Below are 18,250 nucleotides of genomic sequence, written 5' to 3'. Positions count from 1 at the left end.
GTGCTGTGTTTATGCTATTACCTGGGAGGTTTGGATGACTTCCTGTGTAGGTAATAGGATGCATCCCAATGGTATCCTATTCCCTTTATAGTTCACTACTTTTAGATTTTTTTCTGGATCAAAATCAAATCAAATCAAATCAAATCAAATGTTATTTGTCACATACACATGGTTAGCAGATGTTAATGCGAGTGTAGCGAAATGCTTGTGCTTCTAGTTCCGACAATGCAGTGATAACCAACAAGTAATCTAACTAACAATTCCAAAACTACTGTCTTATACACAGTGTAAGGGGATAAGGAACATGTACATAAGGATATATGAATGAGTGATGGTACAGAGCAGCATACAGTAGATGGTATCGAGTACAGTATATACATATGAGATGAGTGTGTAGACAAAGTAAACAAAGTGGCATAGTTAAAGTGGCTAGTGATACATGTGTTACATAAGGATGCAGTCGATGATGTAGAGTACAGTATATACATATGCATATGAGATGAATAATGTAGGGTAAGTAACATTATATAAGGTAGCATTGTTTAAAGTGGCTAGTGATATATTTACATCATTTCCCATCAATTCCCATTATTAAAATGGCTGGAGTTGGGTCAGTGTCAATGACAGTGTGTTGGCAGCAGCCACTCAATGTTAGTGGTGGCTGTTTAACAGTCTGATGGCCTTGAGATAGAAGCTGTTTTTCAGTCTCTCGGTCCCAGCTTTGATGCACCTGTACTGACCTCGCCTTCTGGATGATAGCGGGGTGAACAGGCAGTGGTTCGGGTGGTTGATGTCCTTGATGATCTTTATGGCCTTCCTGTAACAACGGGTGGTGTAGGTGTCCTGGAGGGCAGGTAGTTTGCCCCCGGTGATGCGTTGTGCAGTCCTCACTACCCTCTGGAGAGCCTTACGGTTGAGGGCGGAGCAGTTGCCGTACCAGGCGGTGATACAGCCCGCCAGGATGCTCTCGATTGTGCATCTGTAGAAGTTTGTGAGTGCTTTTGGTGACAAGCCGAATTTCTTCAGCCTCCTGAGGTTGAATAGGCGCTGCTGCGCCTTCTTCACGACGCTGTCAGTGTGAGTGGACCAATTCAGTTTGTCTGTGATGTGTATGCCGAGGAACTTAAAACTAGCTACCCTCTCCACTACTGTTCCATCGATGTGGATAGGGGGGTGTTCCCTCTGCTGTTTCCTGAAGTCCACAATCATCTCCTTAGTTTTGTTGACGTTGAGTGTGAGGTTATTTTCCTGACACCACACTCCGAGGGCCCTCACCTCCTCCCTGTAGGCCGTCTCGTCGTTGTTGGTAATCAAGCCTACCACTGTTGTGTCGTCCGCAAACTTGATGATTGAGTTGGAGGCGTGCGTGGCCACGCAGTCGTGGGTGAACAGGGAGTACAGGAGAGGGCTCAGAACGCACCCTTGTGGGGCCCCCGTGTTGAGGATCAGCGGGGAGGAGATGTTGTTGCCTACCCTCACCACCTGGGGGCGGCCCGTCAGGAAGTCCAGTACCCAGTTGCACAGGGCGGGGTCGAGACCCAGGGTCTCGAGCTTGATGACGAGCTTGGAGGGTACTATGGTGTTGAATGCCGAGCTGTAGTCGATGAACAGCAAAATGGGGCATAGGTGGTAGGGGTGTGGTGAGGGTGTGGCCATGGGGGTGGTCAATGGTGTGGTCACCAACCCAACATTTTAGAGGCCCTCCTGTTGGTCTCAGTGACAAAATTGAGTTGTTCTAAAGCTAGTTTCCTGAAATTCTACACATCTTGCCATGGCTGAAGCTATCTGAGTGACTCAACATTTTAACAAAATCAATGGGGGCCCCACGCCATGACAAAATTACTCCTGAATGCATAATGAGTAGATTTTTTGATTCTCCCTGACTGTCTAGCTTTTAATTTGGTGATTGTTAGTAATTATTTAAAACAATATAGATCCATTATCTTTTCTACATACTTTATATCTGATTTTAGTCCTTTTAAGTTAATAACACTGAAAACATTTAATTATCCCAATTTTCAATTAAAATAATAATAATAATATTATTATTTGGCCTGAAAAAACACTAGAGCAACCCGCCCAAAACGTTTCTATGCAGATAAAACCCTGCTTTTGACCAGGGACCACAGGGCTAGGGTTAAAAGTAGTGCACTATATAGGGGATAGAATGGCATGTGGGGCACACCCATACTGTACTGAGAAACTGTTTCCTCAACAAACTTCCCTCCATTTCCACACTTTGCTATTCTCCACTGCATCCCCATAATAATTATTTGAATGTCTTTCATTGGAGACTTTCACAATACCAGCTGCAACTCCTTTGCCCTCTCTAGCCTCATGCTGTGGTACTCTTTAATGAGCTCCCAGTCGCTGGTCTGCTGGGTTTCAGGCTGCTTTAGCTGGAATATTACTCAAATGTGCTCATTAAATATAATTGTGCATTTTGCACAATATCGATACTGTATGTAAACCCAGATTAAGATTTTAACGAGATATTGTGTGTGTGTGTGTGTGTGTGTGTGTGTGTGTGTGTGTGTGTGTGTGTGTGTGTGTGTGTGTGTGTGTGTGTGTGTGTGTGTGTGTGTGTGTGTGTGTGTGTGTGTGTGTGTGCGTGTGCGTGTGTGTGTGTGTGTGTCATTTTTACGTGTTACATGTAGCACACTGTAGATATCATGCAGGTGAAAGAGGACCCAAACGCGACTTAACAGAAACAGAGTTTATTAATGTTCAAAACGGAATAACTGAAATCCTCTAGATTTGTAGAAGGGAAAACAACTGGAGAAGCGGCCACAGACTGCAGGTCGCTTCGGGTAGGCGCAGGCCGTAGTCGACTGAGACACCTGCTCACACGCAGCGTCTGATGAAGGCACAAAACACGACAGGACAGGGTGATACACAATCACGGCAAAAAACACGACAGGACAGGGCGAAACGCAATCACAGCATGGTGAATACAAAACAAGGAACCGACGGCACAGGAACGGAACACAAAGGAATAAATAGGGAGTCTAATCAGGGGAAAGGATCGGGAACAGGTGTGGGAAGACTAAATGATGATTAGGGGAATAGGAACAGCTGGGAGCAGGAACGGAACGACAGAGAGAAGAGAGAGCGAGAGAGTGAGAGAGGGAGGGGGAGAGAGAGGGATAGAACCAAACAAGACCAGCAGAGGGAAACGAATAGCATGGGGAGCACAGGGACAAGACATGACAATAAATGACAAACATGACAGTACCCCCCCACTCACCGAGCGCCTCCTGGCGCTCTCGAGGAGGAACACTGGCGGCAACGGAGGAAATCATAGATCAAACGGTCCAGCACGTCCCGAGAAAGAACCCAACTCCTCTCCTCAGGACCGTAACGAAAAAAACGATAAAAAGGGAAACTAGGGTACTACTCTAAAAAAAAATGAGAACTAGGGACAGACTGAGACACAGCAAGGGCAGGGACAAGAACAGGAGAGATGCGATGGCAGGGAACAGACTGAGACCCAGCAAGACCAGGAGCAGAAGCAGAAAAAAATTACCAGACTTCTTCTGCGCGCAGTCTGAACACGCAGCCACGAAACGGCGCGTGTCACGCTCCTGAGTCGGCCACCAAAAGCGCTGGCGAATAGACGCAAGAGTGCCTCGAACACCGGGATGACCAGCTAACTTGGCAGAGTGAGCCCACTGAAGAACAGCCAGACGAGTGGAAACAGGAACGAAAAGGAGGTTACTAGGACAAGCGCGCGGCGACGCAGTGTGCGTGAGTGCTTGCTTAACCTGTCTTTCAATTCCCCAGACTGTCAACCCGACAACACGCCCATAAGGAAGAATCCCCTCGGGATCAGTAGAAGCCACAGAAGAACTAAACAGACGGGATAAGGCATCAGGCTTGGTGTTCTTGCTACCCGGACGGTAAGAAATCACAAACTCGAAACGAGCGAAAAACAACGCCCAACGAGCTTGACGGGCATTAAGTCGTTTGGCAGAACGGATGTACTCAAGGTTCTTATGGTCTGTCCAAACGACAAAGGAACGGTCGCCCCTCCAACCACTGTCGCCATTCGCCTAGGGCTAGCGGATGGCGAGCAGTTCACGGTTACCCACATCATAGTTGCGCTCAGATGGCGACAGGCGATGAGAAAAATAAGCGCACGGATGAACCTTATCGTCAGACTGGAAGCGCTGGGATAGAATGGCTCCCACGCCTACCTCTGAAGCGTCAACCTCGACAATGAATTGTCTAGTGACGTCAGGAGTAACGAGGATAGGAGCGGACGTAAAACGTTCTTTTAGAAGATCAAAAGCTCCTGGGCGGAACCGGACCACTTAAAACACGTCTTGACAGAAGTAAGAGCTGTGAGAGGGGCAGCAACTTGACCGAAATTACGAATGAAACGCCGATAGAAATTAGCGAAACCTAAAAAGCGCTGCAACTCGACACGTGACCTTGGAACGGGCCAATCACTGACAGCTTGGACCTTAGCGGAATCCATCTGAATGCCTTCAGCGGAAATAACGGAACCGAGAAAAGTAACGGAGGAGACATGAAAAGAGCACTTCTCAGCCTTTACGTAGAGACAATTCTCTAAAAGGCGCTGTAGAACACGTCGAACGTGCTGAACATGAATCTCGAGTGACGGAGAAAAAATCAGGATATCGTCAAGATAGACAAAAACAAAAATGTTCAGCATGTCTCTCAGAACATCATTAACTAATGCCTGAAAAACAGCTGGCGCATTGGCGAGACCGAACGGCAGAACCCGGTACTCAAAATGCCCTAACGGAGTGTTAAACGCCGTTTTCCACTCGTCCCCCTCTCTGATGCGCACGAGATGGTAAGCGTTACGAAGGTCCAACTTAGTAAAGCACCTGGCTCCCTGCAGAATCTCGAAGGCTGATGACATAAGGGAAGCGGATAACGATTCTTAACCGTTATGTCATTCAGCCCTCGATAATCCACGCAGGGGCGCAGAGTACCGTCCTTCTTCTTAACAAAAAGAACCCCGCCCCGGCCGGAGAAGAAGAAGGCACTATGGTACCGGCGTCAAGAGACACAGACAAATAATCCTCGAGAGCCTTACGTTCGGGAGCCGACAGAGAGTATAGTCTACCTCGAGGAGGCGTGGTCCCTGGAAGGAGATCAATACTACAATCATACGACCGGTGAGGAGGAAGGGAGTTGGCTCGGGACCGACTGAAGACCGTGCGCAGATCATGATATTCCTCCGGCACTCCTGTCAAATCGCCAGGTTCCTCCTGAGAAGTAGGGAGAGAAGAAACGGGAGGGATGGCAGACATTAAACACTTCACATGACAAGAAACGTTCCAGGATAGGATAGAATTACTAGACCAATTAATAGAAGGATTATGACATACTAGCCAGGGATGACCCAAAACAACAGGTGTAAACGGTGAATGGAAAATCAAAAAAGAAATAGTCTCACTGTGGTTACCAGATACTGTGAGAGTTAAAGGTAGTGTCTCAAATTTGATACTGGGAAGATGACTACCATCTAAGGCAAACATGGGCGTAGGCCTGTCTAACGGTCTGAAAGGAATGTTATGTTTCGAACCCATGCTTCGTCCATGAAACAACCCTCAGCCCCAGAGTCAATCAAAGCACTGCATGTAGCACCCGAACCGGTCCAGCGTAGATGGACCGACATAGTAGTACAAGATCTAGATGAAGGGACCTGAGTAGTAGCGCTCACCAGTAGCCCTCCGCTTACTGATGGACTCTGGCCTCTTACTGGACATGAATAAACAAAATGTCCAGCAACTCCGCAATAGAGGCACAGGCGGTTGGTGATCCTCCGTTCCCTCTCCTTATTCGAGATGCGAATCCCTCCCAGCTGCATGGGCTCAGTCTCAAAGCCAGAGGAGGGAGATGGTTGCGATGCGGAGCAGGGAAACACCGTTGATGCGAGCTCTCTTCCACGAGCCCGGTGACGAAGATCTACCCGTCGTTCTATGCGGATGGCGAGAGCAATCAAAGAATCCACATCTGATGGAACCTCCCGGGAGAGAATCTCATCCTTAACCACTGCGTGGAGTCCCTCCAGAAAACGAGCGAGCAGCGCCGGCTCGTTCCACTCACTAGAGGCAGCAAGAGTGCGAAACTCAATGGAATAATCCGTTATGGACCGTTCACCTTGGCATAAGGAAGCCAGGGCCCTAGAAGCCTCCCCACCAAAAACTGAACGGTCAAAAACCCGAATCATCTCCTCTTTAAAGTTCTGGAATCTGTTAGAGCAATCAGCCCTTGCCTCCCAGATAGCTGTGCCCCATTCTCGAGCCCGGCCAGTAAGGAGTGAAATGACGTAAGCAACCCGAGCTCTCTCTCTAGAGTATGTGTGGGGTTGGAGAGAGAACACAATCTCACACTGCGTGAGAAAGGAGCGGCACTCAGTGGGCTGCCCGGAGTAGCAAGGTGGGTTATTAACCCTGGGTTCTGGAGGCTCGGCAGGCCAGGAAGTAACAGGTGGCACGAGACGTAGACTCTGGAACTGTCCAGAGAGGTCGGAAACCTGAGCGGCCAGGTTCTCCACGGCATGGCGAGCAGCAGACAATTCCTGCTCGTGTCTGCCGAGCATGGCTCCTTGGGAACTCGACGGCAGTGTAACGAGCGTCTGAAGTCGCTGGGTCCATTCCTTGGTCGGTTCCTTCTATCATGCAGGTGAAAGAGGACCCAAACGCGACTTAACAGAAACAGAGTTTATTAATGTTCAAAACGGAATAACTGAAATCCTCTAGATTTGTAGAAGGGAAAACAACTGGAGAAGCGGCCACAGACTGCAGGTCGCTTCGGGTAGGCGCAGGCCGTAGTCGACTGAGACACCTGCTCACACGCAGCGTCTGATGAAGGCACAAAACACGACAGGACAGGGTGATACACAATCACGGCAAAAAACACGACAGGACAGGGCGAAACGCAATCACAGCATGGTGAATACAAAACAAGGAACCGACGGCACAGGAACGGAACACAAAGGAATAAATAGGGAGTCTAATCAGGGGGAAAGGATCGGGAACAGGTGTGGGAAGACTAAATGATGATTAGGGGAATAGGAACAGCTGGGAGCAGGAACGGAACGACAGAGAGAAGAGAGAGCGAGAGAGTGAGAGAGGGAGGGGGAGAGAGAGGGATAGAACCAAACAAGACCAGCAGAGGGAAACGAATAGCATGGGGAGCACAGGGACAAGACATGACAATAAATGACAAACATGACAGTAGATGTTCTGCAGGTAGAGGTCAGGAAATGGGCAAGTCATTATTATGAAGCTGAATATGAAGCTCTCTGGTCTGAACTTGTAATTCTATGTAACCACATTGACAATAGTGCAGTGATCGAACACAATAACACCATGGATTTTCATTTATTGAATTAAGGATGTTAATGTCCAGACTCACATTAAGCATCTCCAATCCAAAATTAAATCTAGAATTCACTTCCTATTTCACAACAAAGCCTCCTTCACTCATGCTGCCAAACATACCCTCGTAAAACTGACTATCCTACCGATCTTTGACTTCGGTGATGTCACTCTACTCAGCAACCTGGATGTAGTCTATTACAGTGCCATCCGTTTTATCACCAAATGTCACGTTCTGACCTTAGTTCCTTTTTATGTCTTTGTGTTAGGTTAGTCAGGGTGTGAGTTGGGGTGGGTAGTCTATGTTATTTTTTCTATGTGTTTGGCCTAGTATGGTTCTCAATCAGAGGCAGATGTCGTTCGTTGTCTGTGATTGAGAATCATACTTAGGTAGCCTGTTTTCCCCATTTTGGTTGTGGTTGTTTATTTTCTGTTTAGTGTCTGTTCACCTGGCAGAACTGTTTTATTTTCTCTTCATTGTTATTTTGTGTAGTGTTCAGTTTTTTCTATTAAAATATGACAAACACTTACCACGCTGCATTTTGGTCCTCCTCTCCTTCCACCAACGAGAAGCGTTACAGAATCACCCACCAAAGAAGGACCAAGCAGTGTGGTAACCAGGAGCAGATGGTTCTGGACTCCTGGACTTGGGAGGAGATAATGAACGGCAAGGGACCCTGGACACAGGCTGGGGAATATCGCCGCCCCAAGGAAGAACTGGAGGCAGCGAAAGCTGAGCGGCGGCGATATGAGGAGGTAGCATGGCAGTGCGACAGGCACGAGAGGCAGGTGTGTGGTCATTCCCCGTGCTTACCAAAAGCGTGGTGGTGAGCACGGTGTCGCCAGTACGCGCTCATACCCCAGAGCGCTATAGGCCAGCCCCCCGCAAGTGCCATGCGAGAGTGGGCATCCAGCCAGGGTATCCTGCGCCGGCTCTGCGTGCTGTGTCTCCAGGGCGCTGGGAGGGTGCAGCGCGTCCTATGCCTGCGCTCCGCCCGTGCCGGGTGAATATGGGCATTGAGCCTAAGGGAGAGGTGCGAGTAGTATGCACTAGATCTCCAGTGCTCACCCACAGCTCGGTTCAACCTGTGCCTGCACTCTGGATGGTCCGGGCTAAAGTGGTCTCCAGCCTGGAGGAGTGGTGCCAAGGCTGCGCACCAGAGCTCCAGTGCTCCCGCACAGCCCGGTCCATCCGGTGCCTCCTCCACGTACCAGGCCTCCTGTAGGTCTCCCCAGCCTGGTGGGTCCTGTGGCAGTCCCAAGCACCAGGCTGTCTCTCCGTCTCCTACCCCCAGGTTCTCTCTCCAGGCCAGAGCCGCCCGTCTGTCCTGAGCTGCCTGAGCCACCCGTCTGTCCTGAGCTGCCAGAGCCGCCCGTCTGTCCTGAGCTGCCAGAGCCGCCCGTCTGTCCTGAGCTGCCTGAGCCACCCGTCTGTCCTGAGCTGCCAGAGCCGCCCGTCAGTCAGGAGCTGCCAGAGCCGCCCATCAGTCAGGAGCTGCCAGAGCCGCCCGTCAGTCAGGAGCTGCCAGAGCCGTCCGTCAGTCAGGAGCTGCCAGAGCCGCCCGTCAGTCAGGAGCTGCCAGAGCCGCCCGTCACTCCGGCGCTGCCGGAGTCGTCCTTCACTGCGGCGCTGCCGGAGTCGCCCTTCACTATGGCGCAGCCGGAGTCTCCCGCCTGTCCGGCGCTGCCGGAGTCTCCCATCTATTCGGGGCCCGCTGCAAGGGTCCCCAGTCCGAGGTCGTCGGCGAGGGTCGCCGCTCCTAAGGCGCCACTTAAGCGGGCAATGGACTATGGTGGAGTGGGGTCCACGTCCCGCACCAGAGCCGCCACCGCGGACAGACGCCCACCCAGACACTCCCCTATAGGTTCAGGTTTTGCGGCCGGAGTCCACACCTTTGGCGGGGGGTACTGTCACGTTCTGACGTTAGTTCCTTTTTTATGTCTTTGTGTTAGGTTGGTCAGGGCATGAGTTGGGGTGGGTAGTCTATTTTTTTTTCTATGTTGTTATATTTCTATGTGTTTGGCCTAGTATGGTTCTCAATCAGAGGCAGGTGTTGTTCGTTGTCTCTGATTGAGAATCATACTTAGGTAGCCTGTTTTCCCCATTTTGGTTGTGGGTGTTTATTTTCTGTTTAGTGTCTGTTCACCTGGCAGAACTGTTTCGTTTTCTCTTCGTTGTTATTTTGTGTAGTGTTCAGTTTTTTTTATTAAAATATGACAAACACTTACTATGATGCATTTTGGTCCTCCTCACCTTCCACCAACGAGAAGCTTTACACCAAAGCCCCATATATCACCCACCATAGCGACCTGTATGCTCTTGTTGGCTGGCCCTCACTACATATTCGTCACCAAACACACTGGCTCCAGGTCATCTATAAGTCTATGCTAGGTAAAGCCCCACCTTATCTCAGCTCACTGGTCACCATAGCAACACCCACCCATAGTACGCTCTCCAGCAGGTATATTTCACTGGACACCCCCAAAGCCAACACCTCCTTTGGCCGCCTTTCCTTCCAGTTCTCTGTTGCCAATGACTGGAACTAATTGCAAAAATCACTGAAGCTGGAGTCTTATATCTCCCACTCTAACTTTAAGCATCAGCTGTCAGAGCAGCGTACCGATCACTGTACCTCTACAGGCAATCTGTAAATATCACACCCAACCACCTCATCCCCATATTGTTACTTATCCTCTTGCTCTTTTGCACCCCAGTATCTCTACTTGCACATCATCATCTGCACATCTATCACTCCAGTGTTAATGCTAAATTGTAATTATTTTTGCCTCTATGGCCTATTTATTGCCTTACCTCACTACTCTACTACATTTGCACACACTGTTCATAGATTTTTTTATTGTGTTATTGACTGTACGTTTGTTTATTACTTGTGTAACTCTGTGTTGTTGTTTTTGTCGCACTGCTTTGCTTTATCTTGGCCAGGTGGCAGTTGTAAATGAGAACTACCTGGTTAAATAAAGGTGAAATCAAATAAAAATACATTTTAAAAAGCATTCATTAAGTCAAAGCCGAAGCTTCATATAGCAGTGTAGCTAGGACATTGGCACTCTCAGCCATGCTGTGTAATATATTCTGTCTTTTCACACCTGAACATGGGAACACTACTGCAGGGGCTGTCTGTATATTAATAGCCTACCTGTGACTTCATCTGTAGCATTTGCTGTTATGCACCATAGAGAGAATAGCTACTCTAAAGGTGTTTGGGTGTTATGTGTGAGGGTGTTTGAGCATGTCTGTTTGCGTCTGAGCCGTCATCAGCCCTTTGTCTGAGTGTGTCTGGGTGTACGTGTCCCCTGCAGAGCCAGCCACTGGCAGCCAGGTCACCGTCACAGGGGGCAGGGGAATGTGTGAGGTGGCTGGGGGCCGCTGCTGGCTGAGGTGTGGGGCTGACTGGGCTGACTGTATGTTAGATGGGGGAATTGTGGGATGTACGTATGTCAGCGACATGAACAGAAAGAGAGCGAGACATTGCCACTATCATACTGTAGCCAATTGGATAACCGGAACAAAGGAGTGTAGAAAACAGACCTATACTTCAGGTGTGCTTGATTGAACTTGCCGAGCACAATGGAAACAACATAATTGTCCCAAAAGTGCACATCTTGCCCACCTGGTTCCCCAGGCCGCCTCAGTCAGTTGCTCAGATTATTTGAAAGAAAACAAATACCATCTGAACCCTGGTCTTTTCTACATAACAGAATAGCAGTCATTGTGGTGGCTCATCTAATTTCTGATGGGTAATCTCCATCACAGCAGTAGAACGGATTACCCTGACCACAGATCAGCCAGCTGCCATAAATAAGGACAATTAGCTCTGCAGTGAACATGATTTTGCCTCCCATTTTACCCCTGTCAATCCCTGGGCTCAGGTAGTAATTGAATAGTGAATGGAATAGGCCACCAACTGAATCATTCTTTGTCTCTTTGTTATGGAGCCAATCGTTTAATTCTGACCATAAATAGTTTCTGGGCCACCTGTTTTTTTTCCAACAAGATCATTATTGCCAAGGGAAATTAGATATGCAGTAAGTTATACAAAACAGAACATAATACAATTTTGTCATTGGAAGCTGTGCAACATTCAGTCCACATATAGGTTTTGTGTGTATGTTTTTCCTGTAATCATACTTTAAAAGACCACAATGCATACTAAATACTAATAGCTATATCCCATAAATGGGAATTGTGAATATGATAGAAAAATTAAACATTATTATCAGAGTACATTTTACAAACATCCTTGTGTGTTTGCTTAATGAATTCAGCAGATAGATACATACACTTCCCAGCGTTTGATCCAGTTGATCAGAGGGCGTGTGTTCCCAGCAAAACAATAGATGCATCTCCGCTGCAGATGCATAAGAATGAGATATGTCCCTGGCTGATTGTACTGGCTGATTTATCCATGACTGAAGGCCAGCCAAGTGGTTTGATATCTGATTGTACTGGCTGATTTATCCATGACTGAAGGCCAGTCAAAGTGGTTTGATATCTGATTGTACTGGCTGATTTATCCATGACTGAAGGCCAGTCAAAGTGGTTTGATATCTGATTGTACTGGCTGATTTATCCATGACTGAAGGCCAGTCAAAGTGGTTTGATATCTGATTGTACTGGCTGATTTATCCATGACTGAAGGCCAGTCAAAGTGGTTTGATATCTGATTGTACTGGCTGATTTATCCATGACTGAAGGCCAGTCAAAGTGGTTTGATATCTGATTGTACTGGCTGATTTATCCATGACTGAAGGCCAGTCAAAGTGGTTTGATATATGATTGTACTGGCTGATTTATCCATGACTGAAGGCCAGTCAAAGTGGTTTGATATCTGATTGTACTGGCTGATTTATCCATGACTGAAGGCCAGCCAAAGTGGTTTGATATATGATTGTACTGGCTGATTTATCCATGACTGAAGGCCAGTCAAAGTGGTTTGATATCTGATTGTACTGGCTGATTTATCCATGACTGAAGGCCAGTCAAAGTGGTTTGATATCTGATTGTACTGGCTGATTTATCCATGACTGAAGGCCAGTCAAAGTGGTTTGATATCTGATTGTACTGGCTGATTTATCCATGACTGAAGGCCAGTCAAAGTGGTTTGATATCTGATTGTACTGGCTGATTTATCCATGACTGAAGGCCAGTCAAAGTGGTTTGATATCTGATTGTACTGGCTGATTTATCCATGACTGAAGGCCAGTCAAAGTGGTTTGATATATGATTGTACTGGCTGATTTATCCATGACTGAAGGCCAGTCAAAGTGGTTTGATATCTGATTGTACTGGCTGATTTATCCATGACTGAAGGCCAGTCAAAGTGGTTTGATATATGATTGTACTGGCTGATTTATCCATGACTGAAGGCCAGTCAAAGTGGTTTGATATATGATTGTACTGGCTGATTTATCCATGACTGAAGGCCAGTCAAAGTGGTTTGATATCTGATTGTGCTGGCTGATTTATCCATGACTGAAGGCCAGTCAAAGTGGTTTGATATCTGATTGTACTGGCTGATTTATCCATGACTGAAGGCCAGTCAAAGTGGTTTGATATATGATTGTACTGGCTGATTTATCCATGACTGAAGGCCAGTCAAAGTGGTTTGATATCTGATTGACTGCTATTGGTCTCCAAGGTTATGGCATCAATTAACTCATACGAGCTGATTAATTGTTTCTTATTTTCAATTATATGTGTTAATTATTTATATTTTTCTAGTCTCATTCTGTATATTTATAGACACCGCTGATGACCCCCTATTCACCAGCATCTAGTTAACTTGTTACCTGTTACACCTGTTATGCACAGGTGTGTCTTCTGAAGTGGGGACTACTCTGACTCCAGCACACCTGTCTCCGCCCACACAATCACACACACACAGAGAGAGGGAGAGGGAGAGAGCACTGTGGGAGTGGCGGCAAGTCAAGGAGACACAGGATGAGCAGTAGAGGGCGTGTCAGGCGCAGATGTAACACTGTTGATGAACCATGATTAGCCTACCTATATTAATGTAATTATAACCCATTTAACCCTATGTCATGTCATGTTACGTCCTGTATTGTGCTGCTATATCTTATGTCCTGTCCTATCTGGGCTGACTCTGTCCCTGTTCTCTCTCCCCAGGCAGGAGTCTGAGCTGAGGCAGGATAGCAGGATGCTGTGGGTGGAGTGTAGGATAGTGGACGCCCTGCGTGGGAGAAGACGGATGAGGGCCACGGCCGTCAAGCTGCCCTGCTCCTTCTGGTTCCTTCTGCTGTTCGGGGCCGGTGGCCTTGTCCTCTTCATACACCTCCAGGACCTCTCAGAGATGGTCCAGCAACAGGCTCCAGGTCAGTGGGAGAGAGATTCTACCCTATTCTACAGTCAGTTTCTACTGACATGAAACTGGAATGGGTTGATACTATCATCAGTACTATATGTTGTGAAAGAACCGTGACACACATACAAATAAACCCATATACATCTGTTCACATGCATGTACACATGTATTATATATACTGTTATTGTCAACCTATTGTCAACCTGCTCCTCTACTGGATTAAAGTTGGATAAGAACCGTACCAAGTTTGCATACTGAAAAGATGAAGTAATTGGTTATGGGTTATCATGAGACAATGCCAGGATGTCAACCGTAAATGATGGTGATATCCTTGATGGTGCACTGTGAGTGGTGATTGGTGATATCCTGTGAGTGGTGATATCCTTAGTGGTGTACTGTGAGTGGTGATTGGTGATATCCTTGATGGTGCACTGTGAGTGGTGATTGGTGATATCCTGTGAGGGGTGATATCCTTGGTGGTGTACTGTGAGTGGTGATTGGTGATATCCTTGATGGTGCACTGTGAGTGGTGATTGGTGATATCCTGTGAGGGGTGATATCCTTGATGGTGCACTGTGAGTGGTGATTGGTGATATCCTGTGAGGGGTGATATCCTTAGTGGTGTACTGTGAGTGGTGATTGGTGATATCCTGTGAGGGGTGATATCCTTAGTGGTGTACTGTGAGTGGTGATTGGTGATATCCTGTGAGGGGTGATATCCTTGCTGGTGTACTGTGAGTGGTGATTGGTGATATCCTTGGTGTTGCACTGTGAGTGGTGATTGGTGATATCCTGTGAGGGGTGATATCCTTGGTGGTGTACTGTGAGTGGTGATTGGTGATATCCTTGGTGTTGCACTGTGAGTGGTGATTGGTGATATCCTGTGAGTGGTGATATCCTTAGTGGTGTACTGTGAGGGCACCAGTGGTGAACACCTTCTACAGCACCACAGGACTGAGCCACACACTGAGAGATGGAGAGAGGGAGATGGGGAGAGAGAGCTGGGGAGATAGGGCTAGGATCTAAATGAGAGGGAGGGGGAGAGAGAGAGAGACTACACAAAGAGAGATGGGGGAGGCTCTATGCACGGCTGTGTGTGGGTCTATCATGTGTCACCTGTGCTGTGTGTCATCATCAGTATCAGACAGGATGAGTGCTATGTCAGCCTCTCTATCAATAAGAGGTACTTACGGAGAGTGAGAACTCTCCTGGCTCTAATATTCCACTGATTGTCAGATGCTCGTGCGGGTCATATCACACACATGCACGCATTAACTAATGCTGAAAAACGCACGCACACACGGCAGAACCACTCAAAATGCCCTAACGGACGTTTTCCACACGCACGCACGCACGCACGGATAACACTTAACCATGTCGCACGCACGCACCGTCCTTCTTCACGCACGCACGCACACACACACACACACACACACACACACACACACACACACACATTGCCGAGTGATGAGTGTGTCTAACCTAGCAACTGCAGTGCTAGTGGGCCATGCACACTGTAGAAATGGCAAGGAGTTTTGGTTTGTCTATTCAGAAGGAGCACCATGCCAAGTTCAATGTCATGGAGACAAGATAGTGGCATGGCCTTTTTTTAATTGAGGATTTTATGTCTATGAGGGGTGGTCTGTTGTAGCTCAGTTGGTAGAGCATGGTGCTTGTAACCTAGAGTAGTGGGTTCAAATCCCAGGTCCATACATATGTAATATTTATGCACATGTGACTGTAAGTTGCTTTGGATAAAAGTCTCTGCTAAATGGCATATATTATATTATTACGATAAGCACTTAATGAATTTGAAGTATTTAAACTGCTGACATACTGTACATTAATTGTACTGTACGAGTATCCATTTTCACAGCAAAAGCAAGCATGCACGCACTATCCAGGCACTGATTTAGTTAGAAAGAAACAATGCTAATTTCTCAAATGATGTATGACACATGAAGTGTTACAATGAACATTCAGTGACTTCAGTATAGCTTACACCGCTGGAAAGATCATGCTGAACGGTATCCATGCCTTAAGCTACGATGCCTCACTTCTGCCAGAAGCTCATCTCTAATAGTGTTGGGTTTTAATACATTGGATGTCAGCTTCTATCTATCTTCCTCTCTCCACTGCTCATCCTCTTTGTCTGGCTGTGGAGTACAGTCACAGTCAGTGGAGTGCTTTGGTTCCCCATGGTTAAGATAACACTCACAATAGCCAAACAGGAACCAGCAGTTTAACAGGCTGGGCAACAGTCTCTCCTGATCACCACAGTAACTGTTTAAGGGACAATTGAGGGGAAACCACTAGCTACCAATCTCCTGGGGAAAAGACATGGCTCAAAGTCCTAGGCGCGAGCTGAGATAAATTGCTAACACACATTTTGACCAGTGAGCGTTTTTCCAACACTTAAGGCCTTGTTGTCACAGTGTGGGCCAACGGCTGAGAGGAAGGTCTAGTTTTATGGTGGTGTTCCAGTAAAGGTATGTGTCTTCACTCAAACACCAATAACACATTATTGCCATCTCATTGGAACAAACCCTATGGCAAAGCAAAGTCTTTCTTCATCGGAAAAAAGGACAAGGGCCCGTTGAGTGGACTGGTACAGTATTACACAACCCCACTGAGGGTCGTGACTAGGTCACCCACTATTCTCTTGTTCCAGTTATAGTATAATTACATAGCAGTAATCCATTTCTTATCCCATTTCCCCTCTGATAATCATTGCATGGAAGAGAGCATGTTAGCTCGACTCGGTTACAGTAGCTAATCTATAGAGATGCTCTGTTTACTGCTGTGCTATGCATTGAATGGCACAAATTGAACAAAGGCACAGTGGTGTGTTTGGCAGTTATTGCCTGATTGCACTCTTACCAAGCAAAGAAAACCCTACCCAACGAGCTTGACATCTTTACTGATCCATGGCTTGGCATCCGCAGTGAGGAGTCGTGGTTGAAAAGCCATCTGCTTGGGGTGAAGACCATAATGTCACTGTCTGTTTTATATGCAGCATGTCGCCAGGCAGTCAAAGAACACTTCACACATCACTGATGAGATGACATGGAGAACGAAAAATATGTACTAAGGTACGAGAGCGTGTGTGTGTGTGTGTGTGTGTGTGTGTGTGTGTGTGTGTGTGTGTGTGTGTGTGTGTGTGTGTGTGTGTGTGTGTGTGTGTGTGTGTGTGTGTGTGTGTGTGTGTGTGTGTGTGTGTGTGTGTGTGTGTGTGTGTGTGTGCGCTTTTCCTTAGATGTAGCCAGGTCTCGTTGCTGAAATATAAAACCTTTCTCTATATCAGTGGTATTCAAAGTCAGTGTCGGGGAACGGCAGTGGGGTCACCCAATTCCTTTTTTGAAATAAAGATATGTATGTATATATATATATAAACACAGTATATTTAGTACTTAGTATTTGTTAGGATCCCCAGTTAGCTGCTGCCGAGGCAGAGTTACTCTTCCTGGGGTCCAAACAGGAAACAACATAACAAATTAAATAAATAATATACATACATATACACAGCACTACATCTACATTACCATTGAACCTTTCAGCAGAAGCTCCCATCCAGAGCTATATATATATATATATACACACTGAGTATACAAAACATTAGGAACACCTTTCTAATATTGAGTTGCACTCCCTTTTGCCCTCAGAACAACCTCAATTCATTGGGGCATGGACTCTACAAGGTCTCGAAAGTGTTCCACAGGTATGCTGGCCCATGTTGACTTCAATGCTTCCCACAGTTGTGTCAAGTTGGCTGGATGTCCTTTGGGTGGTGGGCCGTTTTTGATACACAAGGGAACTGTTGAACGTGAAAAACCCATCAGCATTGCAGTTCTTGACATAAAACGTCGCGCTTGGCACCTACTACCATAACCCTTTCAAAGGCACTTAAATATGTTGTAACGCTGCTGGGTTTTTCACGTTCAACAGTTTCCCGTGTGTATCAAGAACGGCCCACCACCCAAAGGACATCCAGCCAACTTGACACAACTGTGGGAAGCATTGGAGTCAACATGGGCCAGCATCCTTGTGGAACACTTTCGACGCCTTGTATAGTCAAATTCACCCTCTGAATGGCACACATATACAATCCATGTCTCAATTGTCTCGAGGCTTAAAAATCCTTCTTTAACCTGTGTCCCCTTCATCTATACTGATTGAAGTGGATTTAATAAGTGACATCAATAAGGGATTGTAGCTTTCACCTGGATTCACTTGGTCAGTCTATTTCATGGAAAGAGCAGGTGTTCTTAATATTTTGTACACTCAGTCTATATAGATTGTATTTTTGGGGGGAACAAAAAATAAGAGTACAGATGGGACAATATACAAGTGTTTTGAGAATGATAATTTGAAAATGTATTAATTGTTCACTTTTAATTTTGATAAGAGATGAAAATGTAATGAATTTAAGGTTATTTGTTGATGTAAATCAAAAGTTACAGATTTGAAGGTAGTATCATTACATTTGCGGTGGTTTGGGGTCGCAAGAAATTCTTGCAACAAAAATGGGGTGCCCAGAAATGATTT

At 46.7% G+C, this 18,250-nt stretch overlaps 1 long non-coding RNA gene across 1 annotated transcript in view; it reads left to right on the top strand.

Annotated features, from left to right (window-relative positions):
• The window catches only part of LOC124033094, a 61,214-nt gene extending 47,503 nt beyond the window's left edge, over positions 1-13,711 (top strand). Inside the window, exon 3 of the long non-coding RNA XR_006838313.1 lies at positions 13,510-13,711. This is a non-coding gene — a long non-coding RNA (uncharacterized LOC124033094). The remainder of the gene's footprint in view (positions 1-13,509) is intronic.
• Positions 13,712-18,250: the final 4,539 nt, after the last annotated feature.

This window comes from Oncorhynchus gorbuscha, linkage group LG04 (assembly GCF_021184085.1).
Source record: "Oncorhynchus gorbuscha isolate QuinsamMale2020 ecotype Even-year linkage group LG04, OgorEven_v1.0, whole genome shotgun sequence".
NCBI lineage: Eukaryota > Metazoa > Chordata > Actinopteri > Salmoniformes > Salmonidae > Oncorhynchus > Oncorhynchus gorbuscha.
The sequence above is the reverse complement of the archived record's forward strand: the minus strand, read 5'-3'. Positions and strand labels throughout refer to the sequence as shown.